This window comes from Schistocerca nitens, chromosome 3, assembly GCF_023898315.1.
Source record: "Schistocerca nitens isolate TAMUIC-IGC-003100 chromosome 3, iqSchNite1.1, whole genome shotgun sequence".
Taxonomy (NCBI): Eukaryota; Metazoa; Arthropoda; class Insecta; order Orthoptera; family Acrididae; genus Schistocerca; species Schistocerca nitens.
This window is the reverse complement of record NC_064616.1, coordinates 70869065-70891796: the sequence shown is the minus strand read 5'-3', so window position 1 is coordinate 70891796 and position 22732 is coordinate 70869065. Positions and strand designations below refer to the sequence as shown.

The window sequence follows — 22732 nt, the reverse complement described above, 5'->3', positions numbered from 1 at the left end:
AATGTAGTGCAATCTTAGTAGGGACAAGATCCGACTATTCGGGAGAGAGAATATCAACAGCAACAGAAAATGGTACCACAGGATGTAATGCATACATGCATTCCCTTCACATGTTTAAGCCAAGTATTAAGCACATTTATGTGATCGGGAATGCTCAGTAGCAGCCAGGCTGTGTGTACATTTGACAATTACGTGTCAGCAAGAAGCATTGGTGATGAAATCATAGGAGGCAATGTAGTGCAATCTTAGTAGGGACAAGATCCGACTATTCGGGAGTAGGATCTTACAGTATCATGAGTATGGAAAGTGAGAAATGTGTTAATGTGTTGTAAAGGGTTGAACAACGGCGTAGCCAAGAGACACCATATTGGAAATTCTTTGAAGTGTGTTTCAAAGTATTTTCTTTATTAAAACGAGTATAGTACAAAATGTTGTTGACATTTAACAATTGGCATCACGAAACACTCCACTTCACTTCAGTAGGATCGCAGCCTGGCGGCTGAGCACTACTACTGTGCAACGAGGGACTACTGAAGCAGCAAGACACCAGGTTAGTGATAAATCGATCAGAGAAGTACTTCCTTCTCGCTAAAATGCCACTGAGGACATTGTAAGGAGTGGGATTCATTACCAATAGGGAGGCGGGGCTAAGGGCAAGTTCCTGTCAAATGTTCAGTAACAGGATGAATATTATCAGAATCGAAAGCACACAAGCAACAGTAGTTCAAGTGCACATGCAGACATCACAAGCACAAAATGAAGAGAGATAGGGATGAGTTGTGAGACAGCCACTGGAAAATAAAAGTACCATGAAGCATATCTAAGTTCTCACAAAGTTAGAGTTGGTTCAGTTGAATAAAACTGAAAGAATAAAATACACACATCAGAAAAAGTTTTGCATCATCCCAGTTCCCAGAACTCCTGAAGATAGATGTTGACTGTGGATATTGTATCACAGACCCAGTCCCTTTGACTGTTTAGAGATGTCGCGAAACCCATCCAAAGATGAAAACAAACATGTATGAGCAGCGTCTATTACACGGAGGGGGTCCGACAGCCGATCAGTTCCAGTTGTCCCACCAGGAAGGAGGTACACAGCTCGTGTTGTGTGTAGTTCAACCATGCCTAGACGGTCAGTACCGCGGTTCGATCGCGTCCACCTTGTTACTTTGTGCCAGGAAGGGCTCTCAACAAGGGAAGTGTCCAGGTGTCTCAGAGTGAACCAAAGCGATGTTGGACATGGAGGCAATACAGAGAGACAGGAACTGTCGAAGACATGTCTTACTCAGCCCGCCCAAGGGCTAGTACTGCAGTGGATGCCCGCCACCTACGGATTATGGCTTGGAGGAACCGTGACAGCAATGCCACAATGTTGAATAATACTTTTCGTGCAGCCACAGGACGTCGTGTTATGACTCAAACTGTGCGCAATAGGCTGAATGATGCGCAACTTCACTTGCGACATGCTTGGCGAGGTCCATCTTTGCAACCACATCACCATGCAGTGCAGTACAGATGGGCTCAACAGCATGCCGAATGGACCCCTCAGGATTGGCATCACATTCTGTTCACCGATGAGTGTCGCATATGCCTTGAACCAAACAATCATCAGAGACGTGTTTGGAGGCAACCCAGTCAGGCTGAACTCCTTAGACACAACATCCAGCGAGTGCAGCAGGTTCATTGCTGTTTTGGGGTGGCATATGTGGGGCCACAGTACGCCGCTGGTGGTCATGGAAGATGCCGTAATGGCTGTACGATATGTGAATGCCATCCTCCAACTAATAGTGCAACCATACCAGCAGCATATTGGCAAGATATTCATCTTTGAGGACAACAATTCGCACCCCATCATGCACATCTTGTGAATAACTTCCTTCAGAATAACGACATCGCTCGAATAGAGTGGCCAGCATGTTCTCCAGACATCAACCCTATCGAACATGCCTGAGACAGATAGAAATGGGCTGTTTACGGACGACGAGACCCACCAACCATTCTGAGGGATCTACGCCGAACTGCCGTTGAGGGGTGGGACAATCTGGACCAACAGTGCCTTGATGAACTTGTAGATACTATGCCTCGATGAATACAGGCATGCATCAATGCAAGACGATATGGTACTGGGTCTTAGAGATAACAGTGTGAAAGCCATCTGGACCATCACCTCTGAAGGTCTCGCTGTATGGTGGTACAACATGCAATGTGTGGTTTTCATTAGCAATAAAAAGGGCAAAATGATGTTTATGTTGATCTCTATTCCAATTCTCTATACAGGTTCCGGAACTCTCGGAACCGAGGTGATGCAAACCTTTTTTTGAGATGTGTAGCTAGATCTACGAGATGTTGTCACACCAATTGCATCTGGCAGACCAGACAGCAACATCAAACCAACAACCACAATCCAGTCAGAACATCTGACAATGTTGAGAAATAACTGGTTAAATATCTTTATTAAATCATCTACATAAGACTAGAAAACAGACAAAATTTAATAACTCATCTGACAAGTCTCCACTTCTAAGCACTGGTATATCATTGTTTGTCTACAAACAAATGGCACAATTGTTGAGGAATGACGGCACTAATGGCACATTCCATTTCCAAGCTTTCTTGGCACTAGGTGGGGAAATACTCAACCTACTGATACCAGCCATCTCCTTTGAGCTATTACCAGTTGTACTAGTATGAAATGCGGACTTTTTATCTCAAGAAACATATTAAATTCAGAAAAATGATAAATAGTGCTTCATTCAAAATATGCTCCATCATTTGTTATACATTTTCCCCATATTTTGGGTAATTTGTAACCACTAAAAATTTTCCACTTTAGCTGCAAACCATTCATAAAGCCATTTTTTCACACCTTCATAAAAATCAAAGCGCTGCTCAGCAAGTGCATGATCCATCAACGCAAAAAAGTGGTAATCGGAAGGAGCCAAGTCTGGTGAGTAAGCCGCATGGGGTAGAACTTCTTAGCCGAGTGCTTCCAACATGGTGTGGCTTGGTCTACCCATGATTGATTGCACTTGGGATTCTCAAAATGAATTCACTTTTCATTCTCTGTAACTATGTGGTGCAAAAATGACTTCCTTTTGTACCGAGCAACCAAAATCCCACATGTGTTTTTGCACTTTTCCATTTGCCTGTAATTCAACTCATGTGGTACCCACCTACCGGTCTTCTGAATCTTTCCGATCTCTCGCAGCCAATTGAAAATACTTTGTTGACTAATGCCCAATTACTCAGTGAGTTGATTCTGTGTTTGAGAATCAGCTTCATTCAACAACGCTTCCAATGTCACATTTTCATATTTTTTGTGGTTTCCCATGTTCCTTGTCAGCAACATCAAAGTCACCATTTTTTTAAACACCGGACCCATCATTCATATGTATCTTGCGATGGAGCATGCTCACCATACGCTTTTCGAGGTAATCGGTATCATCCAGTGGCAGTTTTCATCAAATCAAAACAAACAATTAATGCGGTCCATGAATGCTCTTTCTTCCATATAAATTTCGACATATTGAACACAATACTATGCACACACTTTTCCAATTTATCACACATGCACAGCTGACACTTGTTAATGACACAACAAAATGGTGCACTGTCAAATGTATATTGCACAAACTGCATTGGTGCGACATCTGTTGTCTGAAATCGGCATTTCATACTTGTACACCTGGTATGTCATCAAAACAGCAGATGTAAGTTACCCACAGAAATCCAATATGCATAAATTAAACACCATAACAAAAATTATAGTGACTTTCATGACTGCAGATTTGTTGGCTTCGCCAACTCGCAAACAAATTGTTATCTTTCAGCTTAACATAGACCTGCTGCTACACTACAGGTCAGTATGTCTGCACCAAAAATATGAAAACACCAAAAATACGACACATTACCAGGCCTATACACTCAAGAGCCAAAGGAACTGGTACAGCTGCCCAATATCATATAGGGCTCCCAAGAGAAAGCAGAAGTGCCGCAACACTATGTGGCATGGACTCGACTAATGTCAGAAGTAGTGTTGGAGGGAACTGACACCATGAATCCTGCACGGCTGTACATAAATCCCTAAGAGTATGATGGGGTGGAGATCCCTTCTGAACAGCACATTTCAAGGCATCCCAGATATGCTCAATAATGTTCATGTCTGGGGAGTTTGGTGGCCAGTGGGAGTGTTTAAACTCAGAAGAGCATTCCTGAAGCCACTCTGTTGCAATTCTGGAAGTGTAGGGTGTCGCATTGTCCTGATGGAATGCCCAAGTCTGTCGGATGAAGGGATGCAGGTGACCAGACAGGATGCTTACGTACGTGTCACTTGTCAGAGTTGTATCTAGAGGTATCAGGGGTCTCATATCATTCCAACTACACATACCCCACACCATTACAGGACCTTGACAAGCTTGAACACTCCCCTGCTGACGTAGAGTCCACGGATTCATGAGGCTGTCTCCATACCCGTACACGTCTACCCACTCAATACAATTTAAAATGAGACTCGTTGGTATAGGCAACATGTTTCCAGTCATTAACAGTCCAATGTCTGTGTTGACGGGCCAAGGCAAGGCATAAAGCTTTGTATCATGCAGTCATCAAGGCTACAGGAGTGGGCCTTCGGCTCCGAAAGCCCACATCGATGATGGTTCACACATTGACACTTGCTGATGGCCCAGCACTGAAATCTGTGCAATTAGCGGAAGGGTTGCACTTCTGTCACATTGAACGATTCTCTTCAGTCACCATTGGTCCAATTCTTGCAGGATCTTTTTCTAGCCACAGCGATGTTGGAGATTTTATGTTTTACCGGATTGCTGGTGTTCACGGTACACTTGTGAAACGGTCGTATGGGAAAATCCCCACTTCATCACTACCTTCGAGATGCTGTGTCCCATCGCTCATTGGCCAACTATAACACCACATTCAAACTCACTTTCTCATAACCTGCCATTGTGGCAGCAGTAACCGATCTAACAACTGCGCCAGAGACTTGTCGTCTTACATAGGCGCTGCCGACCACAGCGCCAATGTTCTGCCTGTTTACGTATCTCTGCATTTGAATAAGCATGCCTATACCAGTCTCTTCGGCACTTCAGTGAACCATTCTTCCTGCAAGACAGAGCCCAAGTTCAGGTAATGATGAAGGTGAATGATCACACACCCTTTTCTCCAAAGTAGACCACAAAGCCTAAGTAATACTGAGATCTGATGGCTGTGGTGGCCAGGGGAGATGCAAAAATTCATCCTTGTGCTCACAAAGCCACTCCTGGATAATGCAAGCTGTATTAACAGGCCCCTGTCACCTTGAAACATAGCCTCACAACTGGGGAATAAATACTGTAATGTGGGATGGAGCTGATCAGCCAAAATCGTTATACAATCTTTGGCAGTAATGCAACCTTGCAGAGTAACCATGGGGCCCATGGAATACAATAATAAGGCTGCCCAAATCATCACTGAATCCCTGCTATATTTCATTCTCGGAAGCAAGCAGTCTGCATCACTGGCTTGGGATGGTATGCCAGATGCAACTTGGTCATAAGTTGGAAACTGTGAAACAAGAATCATCCAACCAAATTACTTTCTACCACTGCTCCTTAGTACAGGTTTTATGAATTCGGCATCACATTTGCATCAATGATGTATGGTTTTGGAATTCCAGCATGTCTTGCAATTTGCAGCTTATGGAGCTCCCTTCGTGTTGGTGTTGACAGGGTTCTGGGCTGCAACATTCAGTTCTGCAGCAACTTTTGCAGCTATCACTACCTTACTTTTCTTCACAATGCTCTTCAATGACTGTACATTACAGTCACTCAACACACAATTTTGTATGTGTTGTGGCTTAGAGGATGATGTTCTTCCACTTTCCCTGTATGCAGTATAAATCTCTTAAAACACCAAACACTTCAGTTGGTTGGTTACAGAAGCACCCACCACATGAGCACCAACTATCTGAACAAATTGCAACTACACAGGACACTGGCCAAAACTGATACTTGCAACATACTGATGGAATTGCCACAGGTGCCATTTGTGGTTAAATACAATAAAGCCACCTGCAGGCTTGGCTAGCAGCTGCATTTGTGTTCAAGCATGCATTTCTCTCAGCGCTTCAATATTTTTGTCCAATCTCTATGTGATTCTGTATTCACATTTGTAGGGCTCACCTACTCTATGACCAAACTATCACCTTCTACTGTTAACACAGACATCACACTATACTACAGATCAGTCATCATTACCAACATTCCAAAAATAGTATAAAAACAAATTCAATGTTGAATGCACATTTATGACATCACACACGACGTCGTCGTCGTCGTCATTATGTAATGGATCGATATCGTCGTCTGATATTGATTGGTACAACCAACCCATAGCTGCAATAAAAGAGTGTATATCATACAGCAGTTAAGTTTACAGCATTCTTGTATTCCTCAACGATAGCCCTTCAAATTAAACACTAAACAGCACAGCACTAAATATTAATTTTATAGTAAACATGATATGCAGATTGTACATACTACTTTTAGTACATGAAACATGTTAAATGTATATGACATGCATGTATTCTGGCAAAGCCATATGTAAAAAGCTCCTCTTAAAAATCCGGATCTATTTCAACCAAACTTGGTACACATGTTACTTCTTATCTGGAAAGAAATGCTGTGGGCTTAAGAGCCACCAGCCTGGTGTTGGAGTGGGGGTGATACCTTGATGATGGTGAGAGGAGGTGGTGAAGAGCAGATGGAGAGAGAGGTGGAAGGAGGAGATGGAAAGAGAGGAGAAAGGAGGAGATGGTCTGAGACTGAGTGATTGATTGACTGACTGATTAAATGAGAGGGGTTATGGGACCATACGGCGAGGTCATCAAACCTGCAATTCCAAAGTGAGTCACAGAAGAAAGAGGGTCTGCTAAAAGTGGATGGATCCAGTCAAAGGAGTCAAATTATAAAATAGTGATCATTAAACACACACAGTAAAGGCATAAAAGGTGGGACCAAATCTAAACCACAACCAACCTACCCCTGCTCCAAGACTAAAGTAGAACTTTATATCTGGAAATTATATCTGGAAATAAAAACCACTTTCACACAGGAAACTGAGGACCAGTTCCACCATCCATGGATCGTCTGCTAATATCAAATTTACAGAATAGGGAAGACTATACTTAACACAAAGGGCTGAAAGAAAGGGACAATCCACCAATATGTGAGATATCGTCAGTCTGTCTCCACAACTACATGTGGCGATGGGTCATAATGTGGGAGGAAACAATGGGTGAGCTGCATATGACCAATGCATTAACGGCATAAAACAGTGGACTCCTTCTGAGAGCAGCGGAAGGAAGAGCGCCAAACTGCTGTAGACTCCTGGATTGTGCAGAGTTTATTACTATGAGCAGCAGCACTCCAGATAGCATTCCACTTTTGGGCAAACAGACATTTGACATAGATCTGTATATCCACAGCTGGAATCACAAAAGAGAAAGGGGGTAAGTAACTGCTTCTCTAGCCAAACGGTCAACCAGTTCATTCTCTTGGGACCCAGAGAAAGATGACTGAACAGGCGGCACGCGCAAGGTCAGAGAGGTGGTCATGGATAGCAGATACCAAAGGGTGACAAGAGTAGCATTGGTCGATAGCCTGCAGGCTGCTCATGGAGTCTGAACAAATTAAAACACTGTGAGGGGAGGCCTGAGAATCAACAAGGAGGGCCCTGTGAATGGCTAGAAGCTCTGCTGTGAACACACTACATGATGCCGGCAATAAATGGTGTTCAAAGCCAGTAGGAAACTTGAAAGCATATCCCACCTTATCAATTGTCTTAGAACCATCAGTGTAAAAGATAGTGGCACCCTGGAACTCTGCGAGGATGGCACATACAAGACGCCGGTAAACCACAGGAGTGACAGAGAGAGACCTTAGGACCCTGGAATAGATCTGCTCCAATCTGTGGTCTAAGCATCATCGAAAGGGGGGGGGGGGGTTATTGGAGGAAAGACACAGGGTGCAGTCCAGTAAGTGGAGATGGAGATCCCAACAGAGGGAAGTGAGACTCATGCCAACCGGCAATCCCACCAGTGGGCGGGTGATAAGAGAGAGACATCCCTCATTGGCGAAGAGCACATGGTACACAGGATGGTCAGGGAATTGGCGATTGCATACGAAACAAGGAGCTGGCTCCATCAGAGGTGTGGAGGGGGAATGCCCACTTCTGTGAGGAGACTATCAATAAGACTAGTGCGAAAGGCACCAATAGCCACACACACACTACAATGATGGACAGGGTCAAGGAGTTTCATAGTAGAAGGAGCTGCTAAGCTATAAACCTGACTACCATAATCTAAACTGGACAAGACCAGAGCACGGTAAAGATGAAGAAGCGTGGAACAGTCTGCACCCCAAGATGTATGGGCCAGGACGCAGACAGAATTACGCTTCCACATACATGTAGTCTTTAGGTTGCAAATTTGGGGCATCCATGTCACCTTGTTATCAAAAATAAGGCCCAAGAAGCGGGACTGTGCTACAACATCGAGGAGCTGGTTGCCTAAATAAAGTTCTGGATCAGGGTGTACTGTGGGTTGACGACAAAAATGCATAACCCACATTTTGAAGGGAAAAAACTGGAAGCCATGGGCAGTGGCCCACGCAGAGGACCATCGGATGGTGCCTTGGAGCTGGTTCTCAGTAGATGCTACTGAGTGGTAGCTGCACCAGGTGCAAAAATCGTCGACATACAATGCCGGGGTAACAGAGGTCACAAGCCCATTGATGGCAAGGAGGAAGAGTGTGACCCTTAGTGCAGAACCCTGTGGGATACCATTCTCCTGAATCTGAGGGGAGCTGAGTGGAGTGCCAATTCGAACCCAAACATGGAAGAGCCGGTGAGATAAAAACTCATGGATAAAAACTGGAAGGGGACCACAGACCCCTCAGTCATAGAGGGTAACTAAAATGTGATGGTGCCAAGCCATGTCTTATGCCTTATGTAGGTCAAAGAAGATAACGACAAGGTGCCGGCAGTGAGTACAATCCTGCCAGATGGCTGATTCCAATCGGAGTAAATGGTCAGTTGGAGATTGCACTGCCTGGAAGCCACAATGATACGGGGACAAAAGGTCCCGAGATTCGAGTACCCAACATAATCTGAAGCTGACCATCCTTTCGAGCAGTTAAAGTACATTCATCAGGCTAATTGGGTGGTAGCTGTCTAGAGACGTTGGGTTTTCCCCAGGCTTAAGGACAGGGATAACTATACTGTCTCACCATTGTGACGGAAAAGCATTCGTGAGCCAAATGTGGCTGAAGACCCTGAGGAGCTGTTGCCTCTGGGGAACATCCAAGTGTTGGATCATCTGGTTGTGGATGAAATCTGGGCCTGGGGCTGTGTCTCATGAAGAGCTAAGAGCTTGCACCAATTTCCATTCAGTGAAGGGCGCATTATAGAGCTCAACTTAGTGCAGGACGAAACAGAAGGGGGTCTGTTCTACTCTGTGTTTCTGCCAGAGAAAGGAAGTAGGGTAAGTAGGGTAAGTAGGGTAGGAAGAGGACAACGATACCATTGCAAAATGTGTCACGAGGTGTTTTGTGAGGACCAAAGGATCAGTGCACAGAGCACCTAGGAGGTTCGGGCCCTGGACAGTTGACTGTAGCTGGTGGCCCAGAGAGCTACGGGGCTTGGACCAAACCTGCAATGAAGAGGCATACATCCCTAGGGAAGAAACATGGCACTCCCAGCATTCCTTTTTACTCCGTCTAATAAGGTAATGAGCCCTAGCACGGAGATGCTTAAAAGTGAGGACATTTGCCTGTGAAGAGTGTCGTTTAAATCGATGCAGCGCCCATCGGCAGTTGTGGACAGTGACTGTGACATCCTTAGTCCACCACGCTACCGGTCAATGAAGAGGGGGACCTGTAAATAGAGGGACAGCAGTGCCAGCAGCATGAGGAATAGTGGCAAAGATGCTTTGTACACCTACAGAAATAGAATTCGAGAGGGAGGTGTCAAAGTTAACAGCAGACGTATATAAAGGCCAACTGGCCTGGCGGAATGCCCAACGTGGGGGCCTGTCTGACTGGCGGCAGCAGGGGAATGATAGAATCAATAGAAAGTGGTCACTGTCACAAAGGTCATCAGGGGATGACCAATGTAGGGAAGCCACGAGAGCAGGGAAGGAGATCGTGAGACTGATAGCAGAGGAGATGCCACGAGTGGCACTGAAGTGGGTAGGGGAACCATCATTGAGGGGAGACAAATCGAGGTCCGTGATAAATTGGTCAATTAGGATACCCCTACACGTTGAAGTGACACTCCCCCACAGTGGATGGTAGGCACTGAAGTCACCGAGGAGGAGAAACAGGGCAGGAGTTGCTGGATTAAGGTAGACAGTGCAATGTAAGGAAGTGGCCTACCTGTAGGGAGGTACACATTGAAAATGGTGATAGCCAGAGTACTTTGCACTCGAACCACTATCGCTTCCAAGCTGGTACGTACGGGGATCCAAACACTAATGACATTGGAGCGAACCAAAACGCAGATCCCACCAGATACTACTTCGGGGCCAGCATGTTTCCGACAGGATGTCCGATAACCATGAAATGTTGGAAAGTGGTCATCACGAAAATGAGTTTCTTGAAGAACAAGACAGAACACAGAATAGGAGGAGACAAGACCTTGCATTTCTGGTAGGTGACGATGGTATCTGTTGCAATTCCACTGGGTGATCATGTGGAGAGAGTCCAAAGTACACAGAAGCAGCCAAGGAGGAGGTCAGGTCACTCTATCAGTAGTCGTCACCGACAAGGATGGGGTGATATCAATAAATAAGATATTAGACTCAGGTTGTGAGGGGGGAGATGGCACCACCGGGGGCACCTTGTCTTGGGATTTATGTTTCTTCTTCTTCTCTTTCTGAGGTGGAGCAGGGCAGGGCATAGGGGGATACAGGCTTCTTCAAGATCTAGAACCAGAGCGGGTGACCTGGGGGCGCACAGATGGTGCGCCTCATGGCCGAGTGGAGGTAAGAATCTTCTGGCCTGAGACACACCAAGGAGAGATCCCAGGAGGGAGCCCAATCACCGTCAGATGCTGAAGAAGGTGTAATGGAACTGACAAATAGACATTTTATTTTATGATACACTAATAGACATCATTTTATTTTATTATACACTAAAGTCATGTTATAAAAGCTTTTGCTTAAGATAATACTAAGTTAGGTGTTGCGATCAATAATCGATATTGGAATTGTATGTTCTTTGTAGCTTATGACCGTGATCTTTGGGCTACTACGGGTCTTCGACCACTTGTGTGTTGGCCGCGATTGAGTGTAGTTGTGCATATAGTTCTTGCAATAAATGTGTTTGATACAAAGAAACCGTGGAATACTGCGTCATTTTTCGATAGTCCAGTAATAATTAAAAAAACCCGCACCTTTTCTTGGACCCAAAGCAACCAAGGAATCATCGCCTAGACAGCAAGAAGCCACAAGGACAACGCAGACACAGCAACATCAACAAAGGAGACATCATGGCCAGCTCTACTAAATTCCTTTACAGCCATTAGCCACACCGTAACGGTGTCCTTATGGAGTTAACTTTTCCTGAGAAGTAGAGCCGGTTTGTGACAACTGGGGGCCTGTCCGGGATCTAGACATTTATATGTACTGGATTGATGAAATCTATTGTGCAGAAGTCTAATGACCACGTGGTACGAAGCAGTAAAGTGGACCGACCACACGCGTGAGGACCAAGACTGAAAAGATAAGTACATTTGCTTAGTGCTGTTTTTTTTCCTTTTATTATTTTGTGTGTGTGAAATTTCACGAAGATGACCATTGTGAAAGAGAAAAGTGGTGCGGAATCTGAACAGGAGTGTGAAAATTTGTTAGTCTTTGGGGACGTAGACATACCGATAAAAACGGATGATGAGTTAGTTCAAATTCAAATGGCTTTGAGCACTACGGGACTCAACTGCTGAGGTCATTAGTCCCCTAGAACTTAGAACTAGTTAAACCTAACTAACCTAAGGACATCACAAACATCCATGCCCGAGGCAGGATTCGAACCTGCGACCATAGCGGTCTTGCGGTTCCAGACTGCAGCGCCTTTAACCGCACGGCCACTTCGGCCGGCGATGAGTTAGTCAAAGAAACGGATCAGAGTCTTAATTCCTCATAACATGAGACGTCGGACATTAAATTACTGTTACAAATGATGAATCAATCGTTAGCTTTTAATCAGACTGTTGCAGCCCGCTTACAAGCTAATGAAGAACAATTGCAAAGCATGAATCAGACTGTTGCAGCCCGCTTACAAGCTAATGAAAAACAATTGCAAAGCATGAATCAGAAAGTGTCGCGTCTAGAGGGAGCTATGAACAAAAAATTTGATAATGTCTTACTTTGGGGTAATAAACTTCGCAACGATATTTTAAAGATAGACAAGAAACTTAGCAAGGCAGAAACAAAGATTTTGGTGGTAGAATCTAAAGTGGGAGAAGTAAATTCTAGTCTGAGTAACAAAATTCAGTCTGTAAAAAATGAACTGGTCACAGACAGAGAGGAAAATGCAAAATGTTTTGTTAATGTTAATAATCAAATAGATACAGTTTGTGTAAATGTAAAAGCTATGGCAGTAGATCTTGAAAGTAGAGTAGACTCTAAACTAAATGTTGTGAATGGTAAAGTGGAAACAGTCAGTAACACAGTAAAACTCCACGAGATTGAAACTAAGACAGATGTTAGTGAATTAAAAAGTACAGTATCAGAGTTAAACCAAAAGTTTGAAATATTTAGCAATGATGTAGCTAGCAAAAATTTTTCTATGAACACATGTACCTTATTATCCAATATTCCAGTTAAAAACTTTTCTAATGAGTGTAGTTTGCATCCTGTTGACTTTCTGCAGAGTTGTAGAGACAACTTTTTGCCCAATATGAGTGAAAGTTTCAAAATTAAGTTTGTTAAAAAATTTTTGGAGGGAGAATCTTTGTCATGGGCCAATCAAAATTTTTCTATGGACATGTCTTATGCAGAATTTGAAATTGAGTTCTTAAAACGGTTCTGGTCTGAAACTGAACAAGCCAGGATAAAGAGCGAGTTCCTAAATGGGCCAAATTATAGAGAAACACAGGGGACTATGAAACAGTTTTGTAAGAATCAACTGAAGAAACTTGTACATTTGAGTAAATCCTTCGATGAGCTCACACAGATAGATGCTTTAAAGAGAAGGTTGCCAACAGATGTGCAATGGGACCTAGTGTATGGACCAGATGACAACATTGGTCAATTTCTAAACTATGTGGACAAGCTTGACAGGATCATAGACAAAGTGGGGAAACCAAAAAACTATTTCAATCACACACAAAGAGGTGGAGATCATAGTTGGGGAAACACTAACTCAAACAGGAGGGAAAACAGTAGGCCCAACAACCATAGTTTCCATCATAGGGAACAAAATAGTCACAATATTAATAACAATTTCCATTCAAGGGAAAACTATAATTTCCATTCGAGCGGACAATCTGGGAACAACTGGAACAGAAGTAATTACAGGGATTCTGAAAACAGGAATTGGCGTGAACATAGTGACACCAGGGGTCAAAATGCTATGGGAAATCCTGAAGCAAAAAACTAGTGTGCGCTCCATTGTCGGTCCACAAGGTAGGGGCGAAAAGCATAGATAATAGAAGGACCAATAACAGTGACTACATTGCACCAAGAGATACGTCTCAAGTAATGAGTAGTTATCTTATGAATGTGTACTACCCTCTAAACACAGTACCTGTTAAGAATGAAAACATTGATTGTAATAAAGAGCCAGAGAAAATAATTAACTTAGTTGAGTTTTATGAATGGGCAGAAGCTTGTAGTTTGTCAGAGGACCTGCAGATTAACGATTTAAATAATCTAGGAATTGATGCACTGATGAGGGAACCAAGTGAGCAAATTGTCGACACTGATTTAACGGGCAAAGAATTAAAAACACCTGGGTGTGAAAGCAACGTTTTAAGTTTTCGGGAGAGAGAGGTTGATGATTGTAGTATGTGGGGAAATGAAGATTTAATGATACATGATGATGGTGAAAAATATTTTGTTTGCTTGAAAGAGGAAATGGAGGCATTAGGTGTTGTGGGAGATACTGATATGCATGTTGTAGATGTACCCAAAGATGTTATTAACGGTTTAAGTGGTGTTAATGCCAGTGTCACAACCAATAGGCTCTGTAATCCAACATCTTATGAAGGAACCTGGGCAGTTGATAAAGATTCCCTGAACAGTGAAACTGACTGTGCAAGTAGGCTACCATTTGCAATGAACAAAGGTGAATTATTTCTTTATAATATGTGGCTAAATAGTGATGCAATTAAAAATGATAGCAATTTTAGAAAAATGATTCTTAATATGTCTCAAATTTTATATCCTGATTGGTGGAAAAACACTAAACATATTATTGTTGAGCAACTGAAGGATAAATACCTTAGTGGTGAACAATGTTATATGGGTGAAAATATTTGGATTGAGGAAATTATAAATGCAAGTGACAGTGCTAATGATGTGTGTGTTAATGTAATGACCGTAGATAATAAAGGTGACAGTAATATAGGTACTTGTAAGTCAGAAAGTCATTGTTTCAGTGAAATTCAAAATGATTTATTGTATGAATATGTTCAGCCTGAAAAAGGTGGTGACATAGGTAGTCCGTTCATTAGGGCAAAAGTTTGTACCTGGGAAGGCAAGTGCCTGATAGACACAGGGAGTCAGGTGTCAGGAATATCTGAAATTCTAAGCAAAAAGCTGAAGTGCGAGAAAGATTACATTGAAATGCCAGTCATTGTGGTGAAAATAAGAGGGGCTACAGGAAAACATAGTAAAACTGTGAAAAGACAAACTTTGTTATCTTTTACAATTGAGGGAGTCACATTTACACATGGATGCCTAATTATACCAGGCCTCGGTGAGGACTGTATTCTCGGGATGTCATGGATTCGGAGTGTAGATGCAAGATTTGACTGGGGAGGACAAAAACTTATCATAACAACACCAAATGGGGGGGGGGGGGGGGGTGTATCTCCACCAAATTTGTCAGATCAAATACAGTTTTGTGTAATGATAAATTTAACACTATAAATCTTGTAAAGGAGAAAAGATATGTTGACAAACACATAACGGAACTAGATTTAAGTGAAGTAGATTTCAACACTCTGGTAAACACTAAGATTTCAGAAGCTAGCGGTCTAAATGATGAGCAAAAACAGGAACTAGAGTCTTTGTTATGGGAATACAGTGATGTCTTTAGCAACATTCCAGGGAAAGTTAGGGGTTACGAATGTACTTTGCTAGTAAGACCACATGACCCATTTTTCATAAAACCATATGGTGTGCCCATAGCAAAACATACAGCAGTTGAGAAAGAATTACATAAGATGGAAGTGTGTGGCATTATTGAAAGGAGAATCAGTGCTTATAATAACCCACTGGTAGTTGTGTCAAAAAGGGATGGGGGAGTGAGAATAGTTCTTGACTCAAGGCCTTTAAACAAGATCTTATACAGGGAAACAGACCACCCTGAAAACATTGATGAGCTGTTGCACAAGTTCAAGGACATAAAATTAATGTCAAGTCTAGATTTAACCTCAGGCTTTCACCAAGTACCCCTGGCACCCAAATCTAGGAAATACACTGCTTTTCTTTACAATGGCCGTTGCTATCAGTATTGTGTAGTCCCGTTTGGCTTGAACTCATCGGTAGCAGAATTCATTAGAGCTTTAGACCATGTGCTTGGGCAGGAACTTGTATCCAAATTAGTGATTTATGTAGATGACATTTTAGTAACTGGACAAGATTGGAATGAGCATGTTGGGCTTTTAAGACAGGCATGTGAGAAACTTAGAAGAGGGGGAATGACACTAAAACTAGAAAAGTGCAAATTTGCAGTACCTGAGTTAAAATTTTTGGGACATGTCATATCAGAAAAGGGAATTTTGGCTGATCCAGACAAAATTAAAGCTATTGCAGAGTTTCCTATACCCCGTAACAGAAAACAACTGAAATCATTTTATGGGCTATGTGGCTTCTACAGAAAATTTGTAAGTAAACAAAGCTTAAACACACCCTGTCTCAGTAACTTGTTAAAGGAGGACACTGTTTGGATATGGAGTAAAGATTGTCAAGAGGCTTTCGACATAATAAAAAAGGAACTGAATAACCAGAACCTGTTACATAGACCAGATTTCAATTTGCCTTTCTGTTTACATACTGACAGCAGTGATTATGGGTTAGGTGCTGAATTATTTCAAGCAAAAGAAGTCAATGGGGAGACAGTTCATGCTACAATTGCATTTGCAAGCAGAATGTTACTGAAGCATGAAAAGAACTATACAGTAACAGAAAAAGAGCTATTAGCCATACAGTGGTCATTTTCAAAATTCAGGACCTATTTACTTGGACATAAGGTAATAGTGTACTCTGATCATAAAGCCTTAAGCTATATACAGGAATGCAAGCTCTATCATGATAGGCTTACAAGATGGGCATTGTATTTACAACAATTCAACTTTGAAATTAAGTATATCAAAGGCAGTGACAACATAGTTGCGGATTCTCTATCAAGGCTACCAGTAGGAGGGGAAACAGAAATTTTTGATCAGAATGAAGAAAAACAGTTTAAAATGAGGTATATTAAAGGGGTCACAGATGAAAAAGTCGTTAGATCACTGTGTGATAAAATCAGGAGGAACCAGAACCGTGATGCAAATTGGAAATTAGTAAAGAGCTGTTTAGGGAAAAAGAACTATGAAAAATTAGATAAGTACTATAAGGTGTTTAAAGGTACCCTGTTTAGGAGAACTGATGAAGACTCTGATAATTGGAAACTATGCTGGCCTGAGGAGGAAGCTGAGAGGTTAATTAGATATACTCATGAGAGCTATGGTCATTGTGGCATACAGAAGTGTATGCAGAAATTACAAGAAAACATATACTTCTACAATATGGCCAAGAAAGTCAGAAAAGAATTGTCAACTTGTGATAAGTGCCAACGAGTCAAAGTAAGTAACAGAAAATGTCAAGGTGAAATGCATAACATTATTCCTGCACAACCTCTAGACTTAGTCGCTGTTGATTTCTATGGTCCACTTCCAAGGAGTAGGAGTGGCCACTGCTACATTTTTGTCATGGTGGATGTATTTTCTAAACTAATCAAGTTGTATCCTGTCAGAAAAGCCGCAGGTAAAGAGATAGTTACAAAGGCTGAAAAACACTATTTCTTAAATGTTGGGAAACCAAAAGCAATCTTGTCAGATAATGGTTCTCAGTTTTTGTCAAAACTTTGGAAAGCCTTTGTTGATAAATCGAGAATCAAACATGTTCAAATATCTGTATATAACCCATCGTCAAACCCAGCTGAGAGGTATATGCGTGAGACTGGTCGCTTATGTCGTACATATTGCAGTCATAAACATCCTACATGGTACGACCATGTACGAGACTTTGAAGATGTTATGAACAGCTTGCAGCACACTTCCACAGGTTTTTCACCTTATTATGAAATTATGTTTCATCTAAAACCAGACAACATTATCACTGAACTCGTAGAATTTCCACCATGCACAATGATGACTATGCATGAACGTGAAGCCATAGTCAAAGAAACAATGATAAAACAGGGGGAAATTAGAAAAAGACGACATGATGGTAAGATCAAAGCATCCAAGTTTAAAGTAGGAGATTATGTTTTAGTAAAATCACATGAGAAATCAAAAATTCTAACTTCTGAAATAAAGAAACTCTTTGATATATACATGGGTCCATTCGAGATTGTAGAACATCCACACCCAAATGCATACCGGTTGGTGTATCCTATATCCAGGAAAGTTCTCGGGCTGAGGAATATTGTTTCGTTGAAATTGTATAAACAAAAGGGATAAGACTAGTCTGAGAAAGGTAAAAGGTGATGCAAACAAAATTTGTTCACTAGAAATTTTGTATATAAAAAATTGTCTGATTTTGACACAGTTTTGTGCCCTTGAAAATGTTTATTATTTGTTTAATATGTATTCACTGTATGAAGTGTTCGCAATGAATTTTCTGTGTAATATGCTAGCCATGTTAGTTTTTGATATTTCTGTATGTTTATGCAATTTGATTGATGTTTAATAATTTGTGTACTTTTAGTTTGTGTAACTCTCACACCACACTTGTTGAGATGTCATTTAAAATGCAAGCCACTAATCAGCACTAAATCTGTCTTGCAACAATTAAGTTTTTTTAAAATTTGTTACTCTTAAAGGCAGAGTCCTAATTACTACACACTTAAGTGCTTGAAATGTCCAACTCTACAAGGAGATAATCATTTTCAGTAAACCACATGAATTACTGTATATTTCTCACTCAACCACTGCAAATGCAAAGGCAGTAATATTTTTTAATTTTGATATATACATACCAATCCAAAACTTTCATCCATGATTCTACCTTTGCACTTATACTGTAAATATGAACCCTCGTAACAAACAATTGAATTTTTTTATCCTTGGAGTAATGTCTCTGTGATAAGATATTTTACACCCAATATGTTAATGCATTTGTATTACATGTTTATAGAAGTTATTAGTATTTAAAGAATCTTTTTTGACCAGTTCATATCTGTGTAGCATTACTCAGACAGATACTGTAAACTTCTCCCACTAGATAAACATTACCAGAAGGTTAACTATGTATCCTAACCATGTACTTACATATAAACATTATGTAACCAAAAGGTGATCTCTGTATATGATTTTTAGATAACATGGCATTATAGTCAACAAAGCAATACAAACAGCTAAGCTTTGAAAACAGATGCACTGCAGGACAAGCAGGAATCAGACCTTTTAACGGACGTCACCTATGTGCAGATGGTCAATGTTGGACAGACTGTGAGTAGTGTGAAAAGTGGGCACTTAAAGAAAATAAAACAAGCCTGCAGTTAAAAGTTACAGTCTTTCAATGGTTTCATGTGAAGTACTAAAACATTATGGACACTTCTAAGTGAAAATTGTGAATCTTCTTTCGTATTTCATTTACTCTAAGGTTAAAAAATTGTATGTTTTCCTTTACTAAGTATAACAATTTCAGTGTTAGCATAACTCAAAGGAAACAGTCCTATTAAAAATTTTAATGTATTTAAAAACATATTCTTAGCAGTTCCATTATTCTGTTGTCAGAATTTTGTTCGCATTTTCATACTTACAAAATTCTTGGGGGGCTATTGTAATGGAACTGACAAATAGACGTCATTTTATTTTATGATACACTAATAGACATCATTTTATTTTATTATACACTAAAGTCGTGTTATAAAAGCTTTTGCTTAAGATAATACTAAGTTAGGTGTTGCGATCAATAATCAATATTGGAATTGTATGTTCTTTGTAGCTTATGACCGGGATCTTTGGGCTACTACGGGTCTTCGACCACTTGTGTGTTGGCCGCGGTTGAGTGTAGTTGTGCATATAGTTCTTGCAATAAATGTGTTTGATACAAAGAAACCGTGGAATACTGCGTCATTTTTCGATAGTCCAGTAATAATTAAAAAACCAGCACCTTTTCTTGGACCCAAAGCAACCAAGGAATCATCGCCTAGACAGCAAGAAGCCACAAGGACAACGCAGACACAGCAGCATCAACAAAGGAGACATCATGGCCAGCTCTACTAAATTCCTTTACAGCCATTAGCCACACCGTAACGGTGTCCTTATGGAGTTAACTTTTCCTGAGAAGTAGAGCCGGTTCGTGACAAAGGGGACACTTCTTTGGCCGGGGAGGGGGAGAGGCTCCCTGACGGGAGGTTGTGGGAACTGCAGGGGAGGTGGAGAGGAGAGGAGGACAAGGGCTGGGGTTAGAACGAGGGAGGAGGAAGAAATGGAGTAACAGAGGCAAAAGTTGAAGATAGAGACACTGGATGGAGTCTCTCATACTTTTGGCGAGCCTCATCATAAGACAGGCAATCCAGGGACTTGTATTCTTGAATCTTCTTGTCTCTCTTGCAAGCCGAGCAATCCAGCAAGCGAGGGGAGTGGCGGTCAGCACAATTGACACACACAGGTGGCAGCACACAGAGGCTTCCCTCATGGAGTGGGAGGCCACAGTCACCACACAAAGGGCCCGCCGTACAGTGGGAAGACGTGCCCAAAATGTAAGCACCAAAAGCACCTCATAGGTGGAGGGACGTACGGCTTCACGTCACATCTGTAGCACATAACCTTGATCTTCTCTGGGAGGGTATCCCCTCGAAAGCCAGAATGAAGGCACCAGTATCGGTATGGTTGTCTTTGCGACCCTTCTGCACACGTTGAACAAAATGAATGCCACACCGCTCCAGATTAGTTTGCAAGAGGAGGTCCCTATGAAAAATTACTCCCTGGTCCATATTCAGAGATTGGTGAGGAGTGATAGACACCGAGACACTGCTAAGATGATCACAGGCATGAACAGCTGCGGATTGGGTGGCAGAAGAAGCTTTGATCAACAGGGAGCGCAACCACATCTTACTAAGACTCCACTTCACCAACATTTTCCTCGATATTTTCCACGAAAAACAATGGCTTTGTGCCACTGAATGTGTCCCATCCATCCTAGTACAGACGAGGTAATGGGGAAAGGGTTTCATCCCAAGATGGCGAGCCTGGCCCTCCTCCCATGGTGTAGCCAGGGAAGGGAAGGTTGCTGGGTCATACAAAGCAGCATTCAATGATCCTTCACCATTCGAAGAGATGGCCATTTGAGAATGGACAGATTTTTGCAGCTCGATACGCTTCATGTGCCAAGCATCTGCCCTGATACCATCCACTCCGACTAGGAGTTCTCCCCATGGGCACCATCCAGCCACAGCAAGGGCCATCTGGCACGGCAGCCATTGCCGGGAGTTCCGATGCTCCAAGAAGATAAGCAACCACTCCTTGGCATACATGTGGAGGGAACAGCTCAGGTATGAGTAGTGTGATCCCTGTGTTGTCAGGGGGGGTCAGCCATATGGGTACATAACCCCACCACATAGACTGGCTACACGTGCTGGTGACCTAGCAGAGTGGAAGGGGGCTACTGTGGGAAAGGGAGAGGGGATGGAAAGGGGGGCAGAGGAATCCACATCGTAGATGCTAGGGAGGGAGTTCTTCCCCATTTGGCTCACACTAAAAACAGGAAATTTTGAAATGGAGGTCAAACCTCAAGTTGGGACCTAAACGCCAAAAAGGATGAAAGAACAGGCAAAAGGAACAAAACTGCAACCAATACAGGAAACCAGGTGGATAGCCAGGTCGACATAAATCAGAATACCGAGAGAGGGGAAGGAGATGGAAACGGCGAAGGAGCGAGGATAGGGAGGGAGAGCAGGGTGAAGGAAATGCAGCCATTGAAGGAAGAATTGACTGCAATAGCTCGGGGCCCCATGTGTGCCACGCACGAACTCACGAAAGAACCGTGTGCCCCCTTAGGGAGTCAGAGAGTGAGGGGAGGAGGAGATAGGCTAACAAAAGATGGAAATAGATACCTACTCGGCATATTTTGGGTAGTCAGCTAGTTATCTAGATAAAACAAGTTCTCGTTTACGGTTTCACAGTTTACACACAATCCTACCGAAGTAGTTTAAGCTTGCATTCGAGTGTAAATATGCAAACACGAACATTTCTGCTTAACAAGGGGACCATGCCAATTCGTCATTGCAGATTTCATCCAAATTTATGTTATATGCAAGACTTGGCCAGAAATGAAAGTTCCACATGGCCAATAATATAGAAGAAAATAGTATTTCTGGTGCAGGTCAGGTGAGGAATGAGCAATTTATGTTAGCGTAATTTCCAGGCAGCGGTAAGAGTACAGGGTGGTAATCCGAGGGTTATGAGATCGCGTCCCTCAGCGGAAACTTTTATGCTACTTACACTGCAAATAAACCAAGATAATGCCTAATTTTATTTGATGAAACCCTATGTGCAGGAGAACAATTTTCTTCTGTCAATTGACTCACGGGGCAGGCAAGCAAATCCACAATTATATGACAAGATTTTTCCAAATGATGAAGGATAGCCATCATGCAGTATTAAAGTGATCTTCTCCTCCCCCCCCCCCCCCCCAAAAAAAAAAAAAGCATTACACTAGTACAATACTGTGATGTTCAATTTCACTGTCAGCTAAAGAATTTGACCAAGAAGCTTCAAAACTACTCTTATTCCATCGAGAGGAAAAAAGAAATCGCACCCCAAGAAGACTGTGTCAAAGTTTATTCCATTGTACATCACCATATATCCTCGCCTTTTTTTCGCGAAATGATGCATTGTGTGTGGTTTGCTGTGAAACTGCAGTAAGAGAGAACCTTTTATGAATACAAACAGTTTGTTTTGTATAGAAACTTTTTAAAACAATCATGTAAATGAAAAATGCAATGTATACAACACATGCAAAATGGCGGGAAAAATAATGTTACCATCTGATGTGAAATTTAAAATTTTCCCGGCGAACTAAATATTCAAAAAGATTTCGGGCTTGCAGCCGGTCGTCGTTAGCTTCCATCCACGATATTTTGACTGGACAACTGCCAGCCATCTTCAAGTGAGTCATCGAAGACTGACGAAGACGCCCTCCGTTCCGCAATATATAGTGTGCAGCGAATATTCCACGCATGCGTCAAAATCATATTAACAGACGACCACACCGCCCACCAGCAGCGCCTTCGCTGGTGGAACT

General features: G+C 42.2%; 1 protein-coding gene across 5 annotated transcripts in view; it reads right to left on the bottom strand.

Moving 5' to 3' along the window:
* Positions 1-22732, bottom strand: part of LOC126248032 (TBC1 domain family member 22B) — a 261278-nt gene that overhangs the window by 207841 nt on the left and 30705 nt on the right. The gene's annotated exons all lie outside the window — the stretch shown is intronic.